We start from the raw sequence: 20,189 nt of genomic DNA on the forward strand, positions 1-20,189 counted from the left end.
TCTGTCCAGCTACGCAGGAGCTCACAGTGTGGCCGTGGATTAGGCCTGAAGGAGGCACAGCCCCTGGAGAGCTGCCACAGGAGCAGCCTTGGGCCAGAGCTGCAGCTCATGGAGAGGGGTCCACAATGGGACTAGAGGGCTAGGGGAGATGCCACCCCTGGGGATCTGTGTGGAGCAGTGCCTGAAGGGTGGGCCCCGTGGTACAGAGTTATGTTGGAGCAGTGCTTGAAGAACTGCAGCCCGTGGGAAGCCCACATGTGGTCAGTCTGGGAAGGATGGAGTCCCATGGGAGAGACCCCATGTGGAGCTGGGGCAGAGAGTGACTGTGAAGGAGTGACAGAGATGAAGTATTATGAACTGACTGCAGCCTCTTTTCTCCAGAGCTTCTCAAGAGGAAGACGTAGAAGAGGGCAGGCGTAGGAAGGTGTTTTCAGTTTGCTTTTCATATCTTACTGCTCTATTCTATTATCAATAGTCAACAAATTACATTAATCTACCCTATGCAGATTCTGTTTTGCCCATGATGATATTTGATGAGTGTTGTGGAAAACGATGACCGTAATCCAGCATCCCAAAACAGTAAACAGTGTGATAAGGATGATACATTGCAAGTAATATGGAATTATCTGGAATGAGAGAATGACTGTCTAGTCCTTCGCTACCTTCTGGGGTAAAACCATGTCATGCTAATCCCATCAGTTTTCTGAGGGGCATGTATATGTCATGACAAAATACTTGTGCAGTGTCTGAAGCACATACTCAGATGTGAACAATCCAAATTGTTTATTACAGGTTCTAACATCTCATATATACATTCACAAGTTTTTTCTTTTAACTTTCCCACCTGCCTTTACATGTCAACAAAACATTCCACAAACACTTCTTAACTGTTCATGCAGGCACTTATCCAATCAGAGCCACGAGTTGTTCCTAGCCACGTTCTCTTCCTCCAATCAGGGTCATCATCACACAGCCATCACACAGCTTACTTGACTTTGTTTTTCTCTTCTTTCTGGAGGTGTCCTTGGTTCTCAGCTTTGCTTTCTCATGCTGTTTATCTTGCTCCACAGCTTCTGCTCTGAATAGTCTTTCTTGTATTCCCACATACTTGCAATTGCTGATTTCTACTAGGTGATTTAAGAAGTGATAACAATGAATGTCAGTAGTCCTATGGTGCTGGACTGACTACTTTGTGTTTCTCTGTTTTAAAAGGGGAATTTATTACCAAATTATTTTCTGATATAATCATTCTGACTTCAGTTAACTTTCCATAGCATTAGAGACATTTGTTACAAAAAATTCTATGTTTTCCTTTTGGTTGTTAAGAAAGATCTTGTATTTTAAATATGAGACAAAATAGAATTAGCACCCATGGAATATTGTCTTTATTTCTGGGTATGAAATTTTGTGGAAGATCTTAACAATTTCCACAAACTCTGAAGAAAAACAAAAAGAAAAAAAATAACAAATGAAGTCATTTAGGAAATAATTTTACCAGAGCAGGAGAGAAAAAGTCCAGTACAGCTTCAGCTGAAGAAAAGTGAAAAACTGCTTTTTGGCTTGTCAAGGAATCATTTATGCAACAGAAGGAAACTCAGACATTTTATGATAGTAAATAAGGTTTGTCTTCTAACAGAGAAGGTAGGATCAGCTCTGGAGTTGCATAGGTTTATAAAACTCCTGCAGATCATGCAAGATATGCAAATAAAAGCTTTATGAACTTTATAGTCTATATTTTTGATGCTAGAATAAGCTTCAGTTTTTGTCTGAATGTCTTTGCTCTAGCAAACGGTCACTTATTTTTCCAGCATGCTGAAAAAACGTATTGTTTTAAAAAGGTCCAGATGCTAGAGGTTTAGTGAATAAACCCCATTGTTTCCTGCTCTATTTGTGTGTCATGTTATCAGTTCATTGCATCAAACTTACAGAATAGATTGTCATGGTATGTCACACTCAAAATGTTGACAAGAAGAGCATGCCATCTATGCAAACTCAGAATTTTAGTGCTAGTATAATTAAATATAATATTTCAAACATAAAATACTAAAATGCTAAAGTAATAATAAAGTCTAGTCAAATAAATATTTTTAGCCTATTTGCACTTATGCTAACATTTATAGTTCCAATTGTGTGCAATTGAAATTGTGTATATATACAAATTTTCAAATATTTTCCCTTTCTTGAGATGTTACACTCACCCTTCTACTGTTCCACTGAGTCCCAAAGGCCAATGGCTTCAATTTTTGGGAGGAAAGGTGCTATATCAATTCATTAGCATTTCTATTCCTTTGCCAGTCCTTACCTATGGTGATGTGTGTTCTTCTTGACAGTGTATTCCTCCTGACATTAAGATTTGCCTAGAGCAACTTTGTTTGCTAACCTGCTCTGACCATGTTCTTTCCTCTTTATTCTGAAGGTCCTCAATATATCCAAATTACATTTATACATATATAGAGTTTTATTTATGGAGTATTTATTTGCCCTTTGCTCTCTTTGTTGTCACTAAACTGAGTTTAGGTGGCTTCAAAGATGACATTTCTCTGATGAGCAACAGTTGGCTATAGTTGAGTCACTTATAACCCTGGAGTCGCCAGTGTTACTCTCTTTCTGTATTTTCAAGGTGTCCACTATAATCTCATGAGCTTACTCCTCTGCTTTGCATTGTGTTACAGGACAATGGATCCTTCATTCCACGAGTGACTATCTGTTATTATTGTCTATTTATTACAAAATATACAGAATAATAATTGTTATACCACACAACACTGCAAAGCTAACTAAAAGCTAAAACAAAGTAGGCAACAGTTACCTGATCATAATTTCTATTAGGAGCTAAAATCAAATCTCCAGTCAGTCTGAAACAAGTCTAGGACTGTCACCCTAAAGAAGATCATGGCTTTTAACAACCAGTAGCAACTCCACATTTACTGGGTTGGAAGTCTGCACCAAGTATTAAAAATGGAGCTTCTCCTGAGCACTGAGCTAGGAATTCCTTACTTTATTTGAGTTCCCAATAGATACTGAGCAATAATACAACCGCTACCTAAATTTCTTGAAGCACTCAGTAAGTCACAGTTTGAAGAAGCCAACCAGCAAAAAAAGTTTGGGATATCCAGCTCCTTCTGGAGTATGGATTCTTGAAGAACATTCTTGTTTGACAAGCAACACACAAAACAGACTACACTCATAATTGTTAACCCCTTATCCTGTCCATGAATGTTTCTCCACCAAAAGCTATTAGCCTCTTCATCTTGTATTTATTTTTTTGGATCAGTAGCTCAGATTGTGGATTTTGTTTAAATGATGAAAAAATACAATTTGTACTGCCCAGAAATTACTCCAGAGAGATTTTGTTTTCTCATAACACAAAGTTATGATTGTTCTTAGCCTTCTGTGTCATGTACAAAACAGCTGATTCCTACTCCACTGTTCCTTAAAGACTTCCTGCACAGAGGACAACCTCACAAATGTGCCATGTCCTCTGCAGGATAGGGCAGAATTGTCATTAAAACTTTATGGAAACATACCCTATTATTTCATGTGTAAAACTCTTAAGTGCTTTCCTGGTGCCATATATATTTCATTATAAAACTATTAACAGCATAGCTAATTATTGCACAACACGTACTTAGTGCATAAAAAATCTATGTATAGCCTCAGAACAGAAATGGAAATAATGTGCATTTTACAACCAGTATTTAGCTTGCTTGGTTAAAGCCAAGCTGTTCTTTAATTTCTGTATTCATTTAGTTCTATTTGGCCCAAGCAGGAACACGGAATTGTGCAGAACAGACTTGCCAGGATTCTGATAAAATATGTACTTGCTTGTTTGATTCCTGGACTGCTGATTCAATGACTTTGGAACCTCCTTCCGACAGCAAGCATCTTACCAAACGTATTTAAATGTATCTTGTGTATACAGATGGGTCCAATGTATCCAACAACAACAGAAAAATAAAGCCATCTACTGAGAATTGGTCACATTACTTGAAGATGAATATTTAGTTGTTATTCAGTGTTCTACATCTGTAGAACTCAAAGTGCTTTTGCAAAATATTATTATCCACATTTCTCACTGTGGAAACTGAATCACAAAATGGTAAACAAGTTGCATTGTGCCAATGCATTTAGAGATTTGGTAAAATTTGTGAGACAAACAGCAACTTGTATCCTTTGCTATGAGAGACTAGTATGACAGAAAATATCACAAAATTGTTCATGAATGCATCTCTGATAAAATTTAATGAAGCAACAAGGTTTTATTTTATCTAGGAAAGTACCTTAATCAGTTGGCCAAAATTGACTTCTGTTGTAGAATTCCTACAGATTTCTTCTTCACATTCTGTTAAGTACCAAAGATATAAGATCTAGGAAGAAAACTGGAAAAGAAAGTTCATAACTAGCAAAACCATAAAGTATCATTTTAATTAAATCCATAGTTAAAATGTTTTTAAGACTCATGAGTCATTTTCTGTCAGAATAAGTTTTGCAAGCAGGCACCTCTATGTATAAGATTGTAATGTTTTATGATTTATTTCAATTGACATCAACCAAAGACTCTCAAATTTACTATAGAAGAGATGAAAGTTTTTTTTTTTTTTTAATTTGGCTTATAAAAACAACTCCTTAGTAGACATATTGATTGCTTGCTTAGATAAAAGTCTTGAATACAACTCTAAGTATGAAAAAAAGCTATCTAGGGGGACAAGAAACAAGCAATTTTCCTATACAAAAGATTATTTATAGATCTCACCTGGGATTAGCCAAGAATTTATTTCACATGTGGATCAAATGCAGTGGAAAGTAATTAAAATATGATATATTGCACAGAAAGATAGAAGTTAAGTAGGCTGCAGATGGGCTTCTAATGTGAAAGACTTAGAGAAACCTGAAAACTTAGAGAAAACTTGCTGAGAACCCAGCAAGTAGCCATGTTACTATTGCAAAAGCATCATTTACATTAAACACCTAGATTTTGTGTACAGCCTTAACAATAATCATCATAATATGAAGTGTTGGAATAAAATTTGGAGTTGGAAGCATTCCAAGTGAATACTCTTCATTGCAGTCATAACAATGTCAGTGCAATTAATTACGTGAATAAATCCTCCCCAGAGTAGTGCATCCTGACGAAAAATCAGCTTATTTTAAACATAACTGGTGCTTTCATGCCAAGCATGAAAGTTTCTGGAAGTACAGAAAGAACTCTGTGTGAGAAGTGACTATTGAAAAAGACTACTTGATTTAGAACTCTTGACTAAAACAATCAAGTCTCAATAAGAAGCACTGTTTTGGATATCCGTAAAACAGGGATCATAAGTGGCACTATCAGGGCTTATTTGACCTCTCGTTTTCACATTTATATACTTAATAACTGCATGGCATGTGTGTGGACTACTATAGTCAATAACTCAGAATTCCCAAGTTCTGCATGTAGAGGCTACTTATAATTCTAAGAGATGTTATATACTGAGAAGAGAGTCTATTTTGCCAGAAGATTAAGTAATGCAATATTACACAGTACCAAACCATGTAAGTCTGGTAATACAATACCAACAATGAGATCTAATGCTTTTTTGGATCAAGTTTTCATTCTGTGCTAAGACTTAGACCACAAAACTGGCGCTTGGAAGCAGACTAAAGAGTAAGGCAGCTCCAGAAGGAAGAAAGCAGAAGAAAAAAATCTATAAATACTGTATTTGCAGTGGCTAGTTTGGCACGTTTCTTCAGAACATATACATAGTAAAGAAAACAGGCTTGTTTGTTTGTTGTTTTAATCCTCCAGAAAATGATATGTATTTCTTCCTACCAGTTTATACTGTGTTGTCTTCATAGATATATTCTCTTGATACAAGAATGAGAAACTGAGCAAAAAAAAAAAAAAAGCATATACTGTTACTTTTGTTTTCCATATAAAGAAAAATAAATAATAAATATGCCATATGCCACCTAACATTTGTTTTTTTTTCAATAATGCCAAGATTTAAAGGATTTGGCAACCTTCTGTATGATAGTTAAGGAATTCCTTTAAAATAAAAAAGACAAACTGTGTTTTAAGAATTATTTGTGCCAAATATGCTATAGACATTCAATATTTTTTAGTTTAGTCTGTACATAAAATATTTATAGTAGAATCTGTTTAAGTATAATGGTCTCTTTGTGGCTCCTTCAGTTTACAGCAATGAAACAGCATATTAGGGAAGCAAAGAAAAACATATTAACTTGATAAGATTTTTTTCATCAGAGTATATACAGCTGCAGTTACGACTTCTTTTCACACCACAAGCTAATGGTCAGACTCAGCCACTTCTTTTCATGAGGTATAATATCTTGTTTTGTGGCTGGCAGCACTAGCATTAATGAAAAATATGCTATGCTATGGTTAAATCTGCACTTTGCTGCAGAGAACTCCTGTTCCTAATATCTAGACCACTTCCTATATCTAAACATACAGGTTAATTCTGTGGAAGTCCCCTGTGGAAATAACTCCTGGTCTCCACTAAAAACCTCAGTACATTTATTTCTTAACTCAGTCAACTCTGAAAATGCAGCTGGAGAAGACTTTATACAGGACCAACCTGGCCACAGAGAGGAACATTTTCAGTGGCCCTCTGGGATCATTGTAGAGTTGGTCCCAAACACATTTCATTCAAATATGTAGTAATGAAAGAAGAAGTCTACTGTGGCTTCAGCATCATCTTAAAGACTATGTAAAGAAAATGTATCATTTATCAATATATAATAGTGAAAGAAGGATAGAAAGATTTGAACTGAAGTATATATATATTCATACACAATGGGTAGAATACACATGCCTTCATTCTCCAAAAATCATGCAAAAATGACTTCTTGGATGAAGAAGCATCCATGTCCCATGAGGAAAGAGAGGTTTCATTCAGAGTATCTATAGCTTTCGACTGTTCTTTTTTTTTTTTTTTTCTGGAGCAAAATTCTAGTCTGAAAGGTGCAAAATATATTTCTGAGGTAGGGGAAGGTCATACCTGATGTAACTATGTTACTATTGACTATTCTCATTTGGACACAGAAACAGTGTTCTAGTTATAACTGCACTAATTGTGGTTCACAAAAATTTTTGCTAGGAAATACTTCTCTATTTTTATAAAGTGAGCACAATGGCATTTATGGTGCTATGATATTATTATACAAGCAAATAGTTGACAAATAAAGGTGAATATATTCATTTACGTATTTCATCACGCTTGGATCTATAGCATGAAAGGAAAATTCATTTGAGAGGAATTATGAAAAAACTGCAGAGATCATGTTATACAACTGGCAGAAAAAAGATTAGCACTGTTCAGTCTAGCAGGGCCATGTCTCTACACTTCAGAAGGAAATGGCCATTGGTATCAATCCATGCTAAATTAACATTTTTTTTTAACAAAGAAAAGGAAGAAGGATATAAATAAAAGACTATTATTAGCATAATATTACTAAGAACAACATGTAGTAGGACAGATCATACCCCTTTTTATTAGCACACATTTCAGAGATATCCCAAATTATCTTTTAGCTGGATTCCTTATTAATTCAGCTAGAGAAGACATATCATTACAAGATTAAAACTGCATTATTATTACTGGGTGATATGAAGCTTACTGGAAACAATAGTTGTTGTGACAACAATCACTGAAAAAGAAAATTAAATATGTCTAAAATTACTTCTGATAAGGCTGTAGTCAGAATTCTCTTTTTAATCTATATTATAACAAGTGTTTTTTTCCTTTCATGTTGCTAAATCGTATAAATATTAGACTAAATTGCACCAACATTTGTGCTGTACTGCAATGCTTCACTTAGATGAAAGTAAGAAGTATTTCCTAGTTTTCCAAATACGGTATATCAGATGACTCTTGGAAATACTTACCCACATCTTTCTTGAAAAATAAAGTTACTTCCAGCAGGTAAGAGTATTATGGACAAAGAAATATTTTGCAATGCAAATAAAAAGAAGCCAAACACATCCACCAAACTGACTGTAAAATAATAAGACTGCAGAGTATGATAAACATTAAGCATAATTATATACAAATGTATACTTTGACAGTGAGTTTATATTGCAGTGAAATTAAGCATGTGTCCCAGCTAATATTAATAACTTCCCTGTTATATGTGTGTGTTTTCATTTTAGGAGCATTTTATTGTGTAGCCTTTCCCACAGGGTTGGATTTACTGTTACACCAAAACCACAACAGTACACCAATGCTGTGGGCAGTGAAGCTCTCCTGGCTTGTCTGCCACTGATGCTTCTCAAGAGACTACTATGGAATGGTATTTGTGGTGTTAACTCAAGGTCCCATTATATCTATAGATCTAACTAATTAGCACTTGTATAATTCTAGGAATATATGCAACAGAACATGGAATAAAAACCATCAGTGGGACACTGTAAAATAGAATTTGAAAGTACTGAGGAAAACAATGGAGGAAAGGTGTTTTATAGTGGTAGAAAGCCTGGTAATAAGACTGCCAAAACAAGCCAGCAAAAGTGATAGCCCCTTACAACACTGATATCGTAGAAGCAGGAAATGCAAAATTCACAATAACAATATGAAAAATCAGCTCATTTACACTAGGATGGCTAAAAACCATGAAGGTATCATGAGGAAGCATTTTTAGAAACGGTTAATATAATAATCACTGTTAATAATAGTCATTCCTGGGCCAAGCCATATGAGAAATCTCCAGATGAAGAAATAATTATCCTGGTCCTGAGTTACTCCATAAGAGCATGTCATAGCAATATTATCAGAGATCTAGAATACTCAGTGTACTCAGGCTCAACAAGAACTGAAAAAAACCCTCTACTGTCATGCGACATTTAAAAAGGGAATAAGAAAAAAGTGAGAAGGATATTTAAACAAATAAACAAAAAACAACAGCAAAAGAGCAACTAAAAGGAGCAGATGTAAGAATGTAGTCTTTACTGGAAGTTTAGGAGTAATTTTTGAGCCCCATATTGGAGACACAAAACAAATGCAAACACATTTTCAAAGAATATTTCAGAAAGAATGAAAGAAAAGCGACATGGACAACTGTAGAGTAAGGAAGTCTATCAAAAATAAAAAGCCATCCTTCAAAAAATCTGAAGTTTAATCTGAATAAAGAAAACAGAAAAGAACATGAACGTTGGTAGCATAAATACAAAAACATGGAAAGGACAGAAAAAAATTAAAATCTTATCAGGAGCAGAAAGTCTGTCTAAAGGAGCAATAAACAAACAGTCAAGGCATAAAATAAGTGCTTCAATGAGATGACTACATATATGACAATATATCAGAAAAACTAAATTACTATTTTAAGTCTCTCTACATCAGGTAGGTTTGAAGCTTTTTAAAAGCCAGATCTGTTTTTAACAGAGAACACAAAAGACAATAAAAATATCAGATTTAAATGTCAGGAGGATAGCTTATAGGACAACATGACAAAATAAAAGATTTTAGATCACCAGAGCCAAACACATGCATCCAAGAGCTCTGCTGAAATTAGAGTGAAGTGCCTGAACTACTGACTGAAGAATGTGACTTCACTCTTTAAATTGCCTTTCTACCAAAGGGCCAGGAGGAGACTTCCTCTGGAGATGTAGAGCACCGTGGATCAATAAACCTCGTGTCCATACTCTGAATGAAACTGATAGAAAATATGACAAAGTCTGGAGCCACTACTAAATGTCATGAAAATAAATAGCCGTGGTGCAAGAAGAGAGTCTAACCTGGCTAAATATGTATTTATGAATTAGAACACAGTGGAAAGAATGGTTATTTTTCAGAGGAGAAAAAATGACCAGTGGATTTCTGAATAAACAGTCATGAAAATGACATGAATAGTTATGTTACAAAGTTTGCTGATTGAGTTGAGTTATTTTGGTTCATAAAAAGGAGAGTTGGCTGCAGAGAATTGCTGAAGAGCTACACAGCACTGAGGGACCAGATAAAAAACTGGAAGATGGAATTTAATGCAGAGAAATGTGAAGTGATGCACATGTGGAAAAGAAAGCCTGATTTTAGAATGAGTTCTATAATTATGGGTTCTAAGATGATCGCTACCAGTCAGGAATGAGATCATTGATTATAATAGATAGTTTCACAGAATTATCATTTCAATGTTCAGTAAAAGGAAAAATAATGAATGTTAGGAATTGGTAAGGAAAGAATAGAAAGCAAGGCAGGAAATGTAATTTTGGAACCATAAAAATCTCTGGTGCACCTGCACTAGGAAACCTCTCATCCTACAGGATATATGCCAGAAAGTTGGGAAGAAATTAAAAAAAAAAATCAGGTACAAGTTATGGCAGATTACTATCTACTGAAAAGTATGTAAGGATTTTGAAGTGAGGAAATATGCAATAGGCTAGGATGCTTCAAGCTGAAGTGCAAGAAAGGAGGCAGGATGTTGTCTCTAAATTCAGAAGTGGTGCAAAGTATAAGCCTCCTCCCCTTCAATTCAAGAACTAGAAGCAATCAAACAAGCCCTGCAGGTGACATATCCAAATTAAGGAAAAATAGAGTGATCACACAATATATAAATTAACTGTTGTAGTAGCCAATGCAAAAGTCAACAGGACTCAACTGTTCATTTGGATTCAAAAAGCAATTGGAAGGAGACATGGAAGAAAAGTACAATGAAGTCTGTAAGGAATGGAGATATCACGTCTACTTCCAAAAGTTTCCCAAGAATGTAACTGTTTGAGGAGAAAAAATGTTCAGTGATTTTCACAATACTTATAATCTTCCTCCACTTTTTTTATACATCTGTTTTTGCCTACTTTCAGAGACAGGATACAGGACCAGACACTCTTTTGGTCTGATCTAGCACAGCTGTTCTGATGTTCTCAGTGATAAAATTTTCTGATCATTAAGAAAAATAAAAATTTTCAAATATTTTTCTTAATCTTTCCACATACTACTCAAGACTGAATGCTAAAATTCCTTGCAAGTGAGCTTGAAACACCTTCTCTTGATTATCACGTACTGCAAAAGAGTTCTGTAGGTTTTGTCTTACACAATGCAGCTATGTGTTAAATGTGTTCTAAGAGTTTAAAAAAAGCTTGTTGTGGAAATGTTTTAAACTTCAGAAGAGTTTCTGATGGGGTTTCTCTTAATGTATTTGGAGATCCATTTCGATAAACAATCAGTATATTAAAAAAAAAAAGGAAGAAAAAAGAAGGGAAGAGAAAGAAAGGGAAGTGAAAATCAAGCAAACTTTGTAGAAGCTTTACATTTGCTTTTGCAGAAGAGGTGTGTGGTTTTTTTTTTTTAATCTTTTAACTCACTCATTCAGCTACATTAGGGTTAAGCAAGTTAGACTTTTATAATAGAGATTGAGTTACTGCATTGTAATTAATTACCACTTATCTGTTGAACCTTAGTAATTGACTGTATGTGTGCTCCTGATGTGGCAAAATTGCAAAGTCAAATGCTTTTGCTCAGCTCTGGCCATATGGTCAACAGTTGTGTGACAATACATACAGGTCTGAAAAACAGATTTGTTTTTATCAAAAGTTTCAGAAAAGAGAAAATCCCTACAATCAGTATATGCTCGTGATATATTTTCTTATTTTAGAATACTTTCTTTAATCTTTCTTATTTGGTAGAGTGACAATTCCCTGATACAACTGTATCTCTCCATTCTTTTCAAGGAGAGACAGAGCACCAGAAAATAAAAATTCAACTCAGTACTTCTGATATAACGAGGAAAATGTTTCAAGGCCAAAGAATTATTATATGAATCTTCTGAGTTATAGAAATCAACATTTTCTGGTTTTGAATGAATTTTCTACAATTTTCACTGAAAACTGGAGCAGCTATGTTCATGGAAGAGTCTTCTTTTGCCATTGTTTTTCCTTGCAACTCATGTACACGTACCTCTAAGATCAAAGCAGATTTTCCATCCCATTTCCACGTACGTTCTCTGTAGTCATGCAGGTAAAACCACAGGGTGGCTGTTGGTTTGTACCTCTTATATCCTCTCTCTTGAGCAGAGGAACACTTACTTCTAATAGCTGAAATACAGGTCTGGAAATGGAGAGGAAGATATATTCTTTTTGAGTTGCTGGACCTCTTGGGAAAATTTCTCCACATCTAAGACTGAGGCCTATAGGTAGGAAGAGAGATTTTCCTCATATTGTTGAGTTGGCCAGCCAATTAATTCACTGTTGTTTTTCCTCCATCTTTCCAGGTCATTTCTGCCAGTGAGCTGGCACACGATGATGCACTCCATACAAACTTCCTCCACATGTCCTGCATGCGCTTGACATCACAAGGATCTTGGGAAAACTGCTTATTGTCCAAATAGGTATGCATCATCTCCAGCATGGTTTATTCCCTTGAGTACTGGATAGCTTTCTCTATAGTGGTCCACTTGCCTGGGTGACATATAAGATCTTCCTTGAAGGGATACCTTTCCTTCATGGCTGATAACTCGAGAGGATGAAGGCTTGTGACCCTTTGTCAGTGCCTTCTTCCGTAGAAAGGGATCCCAATTTCCTGGCTTCCACTAAATCCAGGCTACTGGCTTCACTATTCTAGGATAAGAGAAGCCGGGTGGCAATGTGCTCACCTGAACAATGGTTGAAATCCTTTTGCATAACTCACAGCTCACCAAATGTTAGAGGTTGAATGGTTATTGCCTCTATGAGTTCTGACTCTTCCTTCTCCTGTTCTTCTGATGGCTCTGCTTCATACTCATCCTCAGTCTCATCTTCACTCTCATCCTTGCCCTCATCCTCATCTTCTTCTTCCATCCTCATCCTAGGAGGAGTTTCTTTCCTTATGAAACATAGCCATTTTCTTTTGTCTTGTGTAGAGGGGTGACAGATACTGGCGTAGGTTGGTTCTCTGGTTAAACTGCAAGGCCTGTCACAGGGACTGGAGCAGCAGCAGGGCCTGTTTCAGGGACTGGACTGACTGTAGTGCATGTTCCAGGGGCTGCATTTACTACTGGGCCTGTCACAAAGGTTGGAGCAAATACAGGGCTTGTCACTGGGGTTAGACCAACATCAGGCCCTGCTTCACTGTCATCACATCCAGAGATTTCTGCCTCTTGAGGGTGCTGAACAGAGTTGAAAAGGGCTTAGTAGGCATGGACCAGGCCCCAGCATGCTGCAGTGATTTGTGTCTCTCTAGACGTGCCAGGGCAACAGCAGACCTTTTCCAAATATTTCACTAGTTTCTCAGGATTCTGTGGTTGTTTAAGGACGAAGTTCCAAATCATTGCAGGTACCCACTGTATATGTGCCTGCCCATATCATCACATTCTCCCTGCCACTCATAACTATCTCACCTTCAGGCAGATCCCTGGGTGATATACTTAAATAGTTGTTTAACCTTAAATTAAAAATGAAACACATTCAGGAGACATAGCAATAGGAACATGCTGGTTTGAACATCCCAAGGATATTCAAAATTCTCAAGAGCTATTGTAACTAGCCTGAAGGAGAAGGGGAAGACGATGGAGAAAGGTAAGGAAATGGTGGAAGGTATCCCCTTTGTATCTGCCATAGCCTGGCTTCCCAGGGAGACAAAGTAAGGAGTGTAATTATTAATAATTTCCAAGAGATTGTTCCTGAAGTACAAAGATGATTGCAGAGCTGAGTACAAATACCAGATTAGTCTCCTGAGCAGTAATTTTATCATATCATGAGCTAGAGTTACATAGTACAGCAAAATCATACCATTAATCCAGCCCTCAGAGATGGTAAACAGAACAACAGGCAGTGTATAGAACAAATAAGGTGCTAAATAATATAGTTCTAACAAAAAACACTGAAAGATGTCAAAAAATAATTAAAAATTTAATGTTGTGACCAGCTTATAATAATTTTGTCTTAATACGCTCTAGTCAGATCTGCTGTTTGTGCCCCATGCTGGGAGTCAAAAGGACTGTTGTGGTTTAACCTGGCAGGCAGCTATGCACCACACAGCTATTCGTTCATTCCACTGAGATGAGGGAGGGAACTGGAAAAAAAAAAAGGTAGAAACCATGGGTTGAGATAGAAACTATTTACTAACACAGAAAAGGAAAAATAATAGTAGTGATATATATATGTATCTTTACAAAATAAATGATGTACCACACAATTGCCCAGCTAGTCCCCGAAAAGCGGCAGCTGCTCAATAGCCAATTTCCCCAGTCTTTAAGTTTCGTTTGATTTTGTATGGTATGGAATAACACTTTGGCCAGTTTAGGTCAGCTGTCCTGGTTCTGTCCCCTTCCAGTACAGTACAAGAAACTGAAATGTCCTTGGTTCTGTGCAGCACTGCCAGGCAACAACTGAAACATCAGTGTGTTATTGATATTGTTTTTCTCCTATAGCCAAAATAAAGCATCATACCAGACACTGTGAAGAACATCAACTGTATACCAGCTGAAACCAGGGTAAGTTATAGGACAAGACTGAAAAATACTGAGTTTACAGGAATTCTGTCATCATTTCAGGGAATAAGATTGCACAGAAAATTTTATATGAAAGTATTCAAATAAATAAAAATTTTTGCACAGCATAGGAAATCTTAGCAATTATTAAGGTTGGGACAGTAAGTGTCTTCTGGAGAAGATCCTAGATGCCTATCATAGTCTAATATTTTCTGTAGAACTTCTTTGCTTCAAGATAACATCTTTAATATCTTCACCTTGTAAACTCAGTAAAGTTAATGGCTTTCAAGTACTTGCAACGTGGACAACAGTAAAGTCTAGAAGTTTTGCATTGCCACCTGATGAGAAGGTAAATCAGAAAACTGCACTAGAAGGAAACAATATAAGATGTTTTGCTGATCCATAGTCTCCATTCTTAACCAAATCTATTCTTGGCCATAGTAAATGTGTACTACCGACAGAAAGCAATAAACATTTAAGATACTGGAAAGAAATATCAAATAGAAATATGTGATGAAAAGTTAAGAATTTTCAGATGTTATCTGTAAATCAAGAAGCAGAGTAGCAGGAATGGTGGCTCAAGTCATCCTCACTACCAGTCACTGACAATCATTGTTTCCCCAGTGACGAGTGTAGTTTGAGAACAAGTGTCACTTTTGCTCCTGTCATTGGGAATATGAAAGCAAGAAGAATTGTTGCAGAGAGAGATGGGGTATAATTTCCAGCAATGAAGAGGAAGAGAAGCAACTGAAAGTCATAACATAGGAAGACTGTAGTGGGACTGTAGTGGCTTCCTGGACTGTGTTAAAGTCATTCTGCCTAATTTTACTTTGTACTTTATGGAACGTGTGTATCCAACCCAGCTTGAAAGTAGGGATCACCTGACCTTTGGGAATATATATTTCTAGGTTTAATTTCCAATAACCTGTATTGAAACAAACCAGCATGTTTCAGTTTCTGGAACGGCACTTTCTTTTCACTGTTAGAAAGTCTGATGTTGTGTGACATTTCCAAAGAGATTTTGTTTGGATGGTCTCCAATGCAGAGATGAGCACTACTGATGAGCACTGGGAAATAATCTGAGAAACGACTGCAAAGCTTGCAACTGAAATTCATCTCAGCTAAATCTAAACAGGGAGGAGGGTTACAGAGGTCAAATGTAGTTATGTAGTATGTAAAGAGTAGAATGAGCAAATAATTGAAAAGCTTTTGAAAAATATATAAACAGTCTGGTAAAAAGACAGATTGAGGAGGGTTTATACAAATAAGCAGAAGAAAGTTAAAAGGATGATTAGAAGAGCAAAGAAATAATATTGAATGTCAAGTTGCATGGAATATTTCAATTAAGGGCTTTTCGACTGTATCTGTAATAGAGACGAAAGCTCAAAGGTTAAATTGTCCCATTAAAAACAATGATAAAGGATTGAAGACATGGCAAAAGGAAATGGCAATTTTCTAAATATTATTTAGCTTCTGTTATTACAGCTGAAGAAGATAGAAAACTGCTTGGGAGAGAAAATGTGTATCTTGAAAAGATAGACCAGTTCCTAATAAGGTGCAGGTAAAATTGGAAGTAAATGGAGTCGTTTGACTGCAAATGTACATTTCCTTTTTGTCATAGAAAGAGGTGTAAATGAGATACAGGAAATACATTCTAATTGGCTTTAAACTAAGGAGATTCTAGTGTACTATCAACAATTTTTTGCATGTAACCTTTATGCCAGTTCTCATTAGCACTGGGGTAACACAAATACCTTTATAATCACTTCCCTCAGTGCAGCTGATCTGACAAGCTTTTATAAAATGAAGCAACCGAAACTATCAAGGCTAGTGGTAGATTAATGCACCAAGACATACTACCCAAATCCAGGGGAGGAAGTGTGAGATAGAAGAGCAGAACTAGTCCAAACTTGTACTAAAAAAACTATGTGGAAATAAACATGGGGAAAATCTTAGTAGATTCTTGCAAAATACACAGAAATGTATTTCCTCAGATCTGCTACCAGCACTGCAATGAAATATTTAAACTTTGAGCTGGAAAAGTATCACAGAATATAAATGAATACACTAACCAGCTCAATTTATGAACTGAGCTTCAGGTAGAGTACATATTCAAAAGATCTGGAAATGTTCATATGGCATGAGTTTTAAGATAACAATGCAGAACAAAAACAGCATACATGGTGTAATGAGGTGAATTAGAATATTTCTAGAACTGAAAGAAGTAGGAATACTATACAATGTATAGTGACTATAAGACTTAAATACAAGATAGGATTCCTGTGATTAAATACTTTGAAAAATGGAAGTTTAGCACCATTTTTTTCCAGAATTTCCTGTTCAGTATTTACTTAAAGTATGTGGACTTTTAAAAGTATCCAGTAGCCAGCAAATCCAATCAAAACTCCAGGAACTGAGAATTGCTGGGTGTTCTGAATATCTGGCAATTTGAGTGCATCATCTTTCATAACATCATTTTAACACGGAAGAGTCAGATCTGTGCTGCCTTCTGCAGCCTTCATTTGGTATTTTCACTTTAATTACTTACATGCAAGATTGGCTGGATCAGGCTCCTGTCTGATGTATCCCATCACCTGTTCTGATCTTAGCATCAGTGGAAGCTCTGAGCAAAGCCATGGCTGGGAGGAGTGTTTCGGATACAACATGGAAAGTGGAAAGCTAGAAAGATGCCCAGAAACCAGACTTCCCCTACTTATAGTAGTCTAGACAGCTAAAATAGCTGATAAAGCTGTGAAACTGAGAAATATTTGTAGCGCTTATCGTATGGTCTGTTGAAAAATATTCTGTTAACTGAATTATATTGCCTGTGTGCAACCTGAACAATCATTTCTGGCTTGCTCCAGAAGTAATCTCTTACCACAGCAACAAAGCTGCTGCTTTGTCCGTTGTCAAAGAACACAGAGGTTAATGGATACCTGCTAGGGATTGTTTAAACTTTCAGGAAGACATGGTCCTTGCCCTCTGAAAGCCTATCTGCAGATTCTCTGCCTGGCTGTTTGGAGCTTTGTGCATCCTGCCATCATCTGCATATCTGTAGCAAAGTATACCTGCTTTATTATGAGACATGGTTATTGTATTTCTTTAAAATCTTGCATCAGGTTTGTCACATCACCTCTGAATGTAAGAGCCAAACTGCTTGGATATTCTACTGAATTGCTAGTATATTATTAGCCATTCCTCTGCTCTGTACAGCTCTTACTTCCAAAGCACATGATTTACTATAAAACTCCACTATTTTCTAAAGCTCTTACTAATGTGGGCCCTGGCTCTGTTCTTGAATCTCATTTTGATAGATATCTACACAGCATGTATCTCCTTTTATTTAAATACCACAGTGTTACCTCTTTGAAAGATGAATGTCTTCTGCACTGTTTGCTTCAAATTTAAGGTGAGTCTAAATTGTGTCACAGTGTATATTTTAAAGTCTTTATGTTGTTTAAAATTAAAAATGCCCTTACAGAGTGAGAGGAAAGATATTAATAGACTGTTATTTTTACCATGGTAGCAATCAAGTTTGTTATTTCAATTCTTTGGGAGCTAATAGACAATATAATCATCAATAAGCTGTTACATTTTTTACTCTAATGCAAAAAAAAATAATCTGCATTTCAACAAAATTCTCAGTGTGAACAATATATGCTAAAAGGTAAGGCTTGAGTCTTAAATCAGATGAAAGCATGAATCTGCTTTTATCATAAAAGGAGAAGGAAAAAAAGCCCTTGAATTATTTTCTTTTTTTCTGTGCTACATATCTAAAGCCATTACTGCCAACCCATCAAATGAAAACTGCTTCTTCTAGAAGCTAAAATTGTGAACACTACAAGTCATGTTGCAGTTGACATGAAAACAACCGTTGCTGGCATATCTTGTATTTTTACAGCTGACTATTCTCTCCCTGACATTTTTAGTAAAGTTGAGCAATATCCAGATTCCAGCCTTGATACCAGTCGGCACAGCAACATTCATCTTAAGATGACATCTGTTGAGAATTTTTCAATAACTTAATGGTTATAAAGCATGTGAGGAGGGGGATAATAGAGGGATTATGACATAAAAATGCTAAAGCCCTTGTGGGGGAACTGCTGCACATAAAGTTTTGATTTGGTAATTCAAACTAATGCAGTTTGTAGTCCTCTAGAGAGAGGGCAATAATGGTGCACAATATGCTCTTAAACACTGATGCATAACACATTGTGCTAGAGCCAAAAGGCACTGTACAATATCATTATGGTGCAGGGAGAAGTAGTAACTTTGGGAGTTGCTTTCACAAAGATCTGTATACACAGGTAACAAACAATGCTGTTCCTCTCCTTTCTATGTTCCTTAACCTATTCATTTGTGTATGGTAGGAAAATGTGACATTTATTGTTAATATGGTAAAGTAGTAAAGATGAAAATGCAAAGATCGGTGCTATGCAATACATATAGGTTTCATCATTTTTTTACAGATTAAAATTTAGGACTGTCTTTCTTTGAAATCTGTTTAAATAATGATTCTAAGCATTCAGACAAAGCTAGGAAACAGTTAACATTAAAGATACTTGTACTTATAATCGGCCCAGATTTAGTACTACTAGTATTTCACTGAGGATAAAAGACATGCAAAAGGAAATTCTTAAAATGGAATACATAAGATGTACACAAATCTTGTACTACATAGAAAGGATGCACATTTTTATTTTTGCCTTTGACCTATTTTATTATAGTTGCAGTTGGATTATTTAATTTGGATTTCATGTGCTGCTGGATGTAATGTGGAACATAAGATTTAAATGAGAACACAATTTTTTGATTACTTCTCCAGGACTTCTGGAAGTGTGAATTTAAGGTGACAAAACTAATATGCTTGAATGATAAATTGTCTGTACTAGCACAAAGCAAAGGAGTAAATAAAAATTCTACCACATTAACTGATTTTATAGAAAATGCATGTTCATAAGTACCCTGTCAAGTTTGTACAACTCCTTCTGTTCCTGTAAATATAGTGATACTTTTGGGATTTTCTTATCTCACTCAAATGTTTAAGAAAATGATCTTGTCATTCAAAAGACTTTACCTTCTGAGAAATCCTTTAAGACAAATAAGAACTTCCATGATTTATCATCAATGCAGTTTCATCTCACTTTATTGTAGTCATCTGAAAATCAGTTTTCTATTACAAATGGGTCAATTTGTCATGCCAAACCTAATGGCAGCAACAAATGCAGAAAAGAACAACTAATTGCATCCCAAAGTACTTGTGTAGTTAGGTGGATCCAATCAGCCTTGTGGGAGCCTTTTCAGATAGCGAGTGTAAAATTCCTGACTTCCTGCTGCTGCTCAAGAAAGCTGTGGGTCTCCTGTAGGTCCTGAGCCACGACTGCCCCCCCCAGTGCTGATGTCTCGGGTAAATGAGGGCATGTTTCAAGGAGTTACATGCTGATGCTGCTCCCTCTTTCACTCAGTGTGAGTCTGTGGGCCACCTGGGAAAACCAATCTGTCCTCATCAGGGATCAGGCTCTGAAGCCCTACCTCATTTTAACTCTTATTTCTATTACTACAGTGTTTGGTAGAGGTCATTGGGTTTGCTCCAGGTAATGACTTTCGCATCACCATGGTCTCCCAGATCTCTGATGCAGATGTATTTTCTCCTCCTCTAGTGTTCTCCTCCTCTAGTGTTCTTGATCCATACAAGTCTGTGAAAACATGCATGAAAACGTTCATGAGAACATACATTATGTCTTGTCATGTTCAAGAAACTTGCATTTTGTGCACAGCACTTGTGTCAACAGAAA

At 36.3% G+C, this 20,189-nt stretch overlaps 1 long non-coding RNA gene across 20 annotated transcripts in view; it reads left to right on the forward strand.

Annotated features, from left to right (window-relative positions):
* LOC110393728 overlaps positions 1-20,189 on the forward strand; it is a 108,230-nt gene that overhangs the window by 62,880 nt on the left and 25,161 nt on the right. For 9 of the 20 annotated variants that reach the window (XR_002435149.1, XR_002435148.1, XR_002435153.1 and 6 more), the window contains 3 exons: positions 12,199-12,315; positions 14,335-14,397; positions 17,709-17,803. This is a non-coding gene — a long non-coding RNA (uncharacterized LOC110393728). Of the gene's footprint in view, positions 1-12,198; positions 12,316-14,334; positions 14,398-17,708; positions 19,326-20,189 lie in introns of those variants that run through there. The other 11 variants (XR_002435146.1, XR_002435150.1, XR_002435156.1 and 8 more) reach the window with 6 other exon arrangements.

The sequence above is a fragment of the Numida meleagris genome, chromosome 2 (assembly GCF_002078875.1).
Source record: "Numida meleagris isolate 19003 breed g44 Domestic line chromosome 2, NumMel1.0, whole genome shotgun sequence".
Classification (NCBI taxonomy): domain Eukaryota; kingdom Metazoa; phylum Chordata; class Aves; order Galliformes; family Numididae; genus Numida; species Numida meleagris.